The sequence below is a fragment of the Portunus trituberculatus genome, unplaced genomic scaffold (genome assembly GCF_017591435.1).
Source record: "Portunus trituberculatus isolate SZX2019 unplaced genomic scaffold, ASM1759143v1 PGA_scaffold_427__1_contigs__length_30426, whole genome shotgun sequence".
Classification (NCBI taxonomy): Eukaryota; Metazoa; Arthropoda; class Malacostraca; order Decapoda; family Portunidae; genus Portunus; species Portunus trituberculatus.
The window spans coordinates 22501-26608 of record NW_025541595.1 but is presented as its reverse complement, the minus strand read 5'-3'; the positions used below and the strand labels follow the sequence as shown (position 1 = coordinate 26608).

Genomic DNA, 4108 nt, shown 5'->3' with positions numbered 1-4108 from the left:
ATGATGCGAGAGAGTAAAACTCGAGAGAGAAAGAAACAAGCAAGGTGTGACAGAGAGAGAGAGAGAAATAAAGAGGGCAAGTGTCAATCAAGCATACACGCCTTGACGTGTATGGAGGGCAGCAGTAGAGCTGCTCTGGAGTATTGAGAAGGAGGAGGGTTTGATGTTTGATGTGCGACTCTACACTACGAGTGCCTTCATCATCACATTTTGCTACCTGGTTGATCCTGCCAGTAGTCATATGCTTGTCTCAAAGATTAAGCCATGCATGTCTAAGTACAAGCCGAGTTAAGGCGAAACCGCGAATGGCTCATTAAATCAGCTATGATTCATTGGATCTGTACCCACACTTACTTGGATAACTGTGGTAATTCTAGAGCTAATACATGCACCACGTCTCTGACCGCAAGGGAAGAGCGCTTTATTAGTTCAAAACCGGTCGGGCCTCGGTCCGTCACCCCATTGTGTTGAATCTGAATAACTTTGAGCTGAGCGCACGGTCTCCGCACCGGCGCCGCCTCTTTCAAGTGTCTGCCTTATCAGCTTTCGATTGTAGGTTATACGCCTACAATGGCTATAACAGGTAACGGGGAATCAGGGTTCGATTCCGGAGAGGGAGCCTGAGAAACGGCTACCACATCTAAGGAAGGCAGCAGGCACGCAAATTACCCACTCCCGGCACGGGGAGGTAGTGACGAAAAATAACGATGCGAGACTCATCCGAGGCCTCGCAATCGGAATGAGTACACTTTAAATCCTTTAACGAGGATCTATTGGAGGGCAAGTCTGGTGCCAGCAGCCGCGGTAATTCCAGCTCCAATAGCGTATATTAAAGTTGTTGCGGTTAAAAAGCTCGTAGTTGGATTTCAGTTCTGGACTGACGGTTCACCGCCCGGTGCACACTGTCACGCTCCGAACAGTTTTTAACCGCCCGCTGGCTCGCACGGGGTGCTCTTCATCGAGTGTCCCGCGTGGCCGGCAGAGTTTACTGAAAAATTAGAGTGCTCAAAGCAGGCTACATTGACGGCCTGAATGCCTATGCATGGAATAATGGAATAGGACCTCGGTTCTATTTTGTTGGTTTTCTGAACCCGAGGTAATGACTAATAGGAACAGGCGGGGCATTCGTATTGCGACGCTAGAGGTGAAATTCTTGGACCGTCGCAAGACGAACTACTGCGAAAGCATTTGCCAAGGATGTTTTCATTAATCAAGAACGAAAGTTAGAGGTTCGAAGGCGATCAGATACCGCCCTAGTTCTAACCATAAACGATGCTGACCAGCGATCCGCCGGCGTTATTCCCATGACCCGGCGGGCAGCTTCCGGGAAACCAAAGTCTTTGGGTTCCGGGGGAAGTATGGTTGCAAAGCTGAAACTTAAAGGAATTGACGGAAGGGCACCACCAGGAGTGGAGCCTGCGGCTTAATTTGACTCAACACGGGGAACCTCACCAGGCCCAGACACCGGAAGGATTGACAGATTGAGAGCTCTTTCTCGATTCGGTGGGTGGTGGTGCATGGCCGTTCTTAGTTGGTGGAGCGATTTGTCTGGTTAATTCCGATAACGAACGAGACTCTGGCCTACTAACTAGTCGACGGATCTCCAGCAATTGGTGTCCAGTTCGCAGCTTCTTCTTAGAGGGATAAGCGGCAATTCTAGCCGCACGAGATTGAGCAATAACAGGTCTGTGATGCCCTTAGATGTTCTGGGCCGCACGCGCGCTACACTGAAGGGATCAACGTGTCCTCCCCCTCCGAGAGGAGCGGGTAACCCGTTGAAATCCTTTCATGATAGGGATTGGGGTTTGCAATTGTCTCCCATGAACGAGGAATTCCCAGTAAGCGCAAGTCATGAGCTTGCGTTGATTACGTCCCTGCCCTTTGTACACACCGCCCGTCGCTACTACCGATTGAATGATTTAGTGAGGCCTTCGGACTGGCGCTCTTGGATGCCAGGCCCGCGCGGTATTACTGCCGCCGGGCTCTCGGCGCCTCGAGCTGACGGAAAGATGTCCAAACTTGATCATTTAGAGGAAGTAAAAGTCGTAACAAGGTTTCCGTAGGTGAACCTGCGGAAGGATCATTATCGTGACGTTTCTGAAAGGAACGCAACTAAAAGTTAAAAAGCTCGCACCAGGGTGGCGGGGTCTGGCCTAATCAATCAGTCAGCAGCTCCTGCGGGAGAACGGCCGTGTGCCACCGTCCGCAGGAGTACAACAAGTAGTAGGGGCCTCCTTGCCTGTCAACAGGGCCTCCTTCCCTGTTTGACAACCCAACAAAATCTTTTCTCCACTCTAACTTTCCTTCGTGCAAGGATTGTTTGAGCGGTAGACCAACACCTACTATACTACTACTACGTATGCTGAACTTACTACCTTATTACCCCTGGGATACCATGGCGATGGAGCGCAGAAGTGAGTGACTGCGGCAGCACTGACTGCTAGCTGCTCACATGCTGCGTTCGGTCGTCCCCAGTGGGTATCATTAAACCGTACACTACCCGTGTACTCAATACTACTACTACCCATTTAAAACCCAGATCACTACGTCTTCCCACAAGTCTCCTGAGGCAGAGGCAGTGGAAGTCTGATAAAGAGTCGGCCTAGTTCCGACGTAATTCCAAACATACTATCACAACTCTTAACGGTGGATCACTCGGCTCGTGGGTCGATGAAGACCGCAGCAAGCTGCGTGTCGGTATGTGAATCGCAAGAATACCAGATACATCGACAAGTCGAACGCACATTGCGGCGGCGGCACTCTCATGTGCTGCCGTCACTCCTACACGAGGGTCGGATATCATATCACATGCATCGGCATTGTCCAGCCGCGCAAGTTACTACTACTACTCTTTCAAACCACATTCGCGCCGAAAGGGCTTCACACCCTCACGCGCGTTTGTAGTACAATGAAATGGGGCACCCTTATAAAGCGGGACCAAATCCTAACGGAAGCGGTCCCGTGGGTGAGATGCATCATGGCATCTTTCAGAGTGCTTGCGTTGGTCTGGCTTTGACCGCATTGGGGAGTTTTCGCCTTTGTGGCGTTCCCTTAAGACCTAAGGCATCGATGGCGCAACGCGTGTGCGTGTTGCTGTCACGTGCCGATGACTTGGCATTACTCGGATGAACTAGCTAGCTAGCTCATTACGAGTTTTGCCTGCGGTCTCGGCTCCCAACCTCCTATGATTAAAGCTGGTTGAGGAGGGCGACCGGGTCGGACTGTTTGTTCTGTACTGCGGCTCGCACCTACTCTATAAAGCTGGAAGGAAGGGATCGAGAACGTTGAGTGGAGCCAAACTTTTTCGAATCTTGTCGCGTCGACTACGGGGTTAGAGTACGCGTATCGCTTCTTTCCCCTGCTGTCGGCCGACGAGAGAGACAAAGTTGTAAAAGCACTGTGAAAAGCTTGAATGAGCGGCTTGACGGTGCGGCTCCAATGTCGACCTCGTGTTAGGGTAGAGTACCCGCCAAATTTAAGCATATTAATAAGCGGAGGAAAAGAAACCAACAGGGATTCCCTTAGTAAGGGCGACTGAACCGGGAAGAGCCCAGCGCATAACCTGGCGTCGTGACCCGGCGCCAGGGTGTTGCGTTTCGGAGGGTCCGGCACGCAGTCTCTCACCGCCTAAGTTATGCTTGAAAGCGGCCACTGCCCGTGGAGGGTGACAGGCCCGTGTGGCGGCCCGCGAGGGTACACGAGAGATTGTCGGAAAGGGCCTCTCCGTAGAGTCGGGTTGCTTGATAATGCAGCCCTAAGCAGGTGGTAAACTCCATCTAAGGCTAAATATGACCACGAGACCGATAGCGAACAAGTACCGTGAGGGAAAGTTGAAAAGAACTTTGAAGAGAGAGTTCAAGAGTACGTGAAACCGTTAAGAGCCAAACGGGTGGGACCTCGAAGGTCGAACCGAGGGATTCAGCTCGTCGGCCCAGGTCGGCCGGGTGCGGGATTCGCAGATGCGACCCAGGAAATCTGGGCGTGCCCGCACTCGAGCCGGCGCCGGCGGGCGTATTTCCCCTCGTGATGTAGGTCGCCGCGACCCGTTGCTGGGGACGTCGAAGGCCCGGGCGGACTGGTACCCCGACGTTGTGCGCCTCGTTGCGCC

The 4108-nt window shown here is 52.5% G+C and overlaps 3 non-coding genes across 3 annotated transcripts in view; all 3 read left to right on the top strand.

The window, feature by feature from the left end:
* The first annotated feature begins 214 nt into the window (after positions 1-214).
* On the top strand, positions 215-2086 carry LOC123500600. The gene has a single exon (XR_006673395.1). It is a non-coding gene; the product is annotated as a small subunit ribosomal RNA (ribosomal RNA).
* Positions 2087-2635: 549 nt separating this feature from the next.
* LOC123500599 lies at positions 2636-2795 on the top strand. The gene has a single exon (XR_006673394.1). It is a non-coding gene; the product is annotated as a 5.8S ribosomal RNA (ribosomal RNA).
* Positions 2796-3442: 647 nt separating this feature from the next.
* The window catches only part of LOC123500601, a 4807-nt gene continuing 4141 nt past the window's right edge, over positions 3443-4108 (top strand). The window contains exon 1 of the ribosomal RNA XR_006673396.1: positions 3443-4108. This exon is cut by the window's right edge and continues 4141 nt beyond it. This is a non-coding gene — a ribosomal RNA (large subunit ribosomal RNA).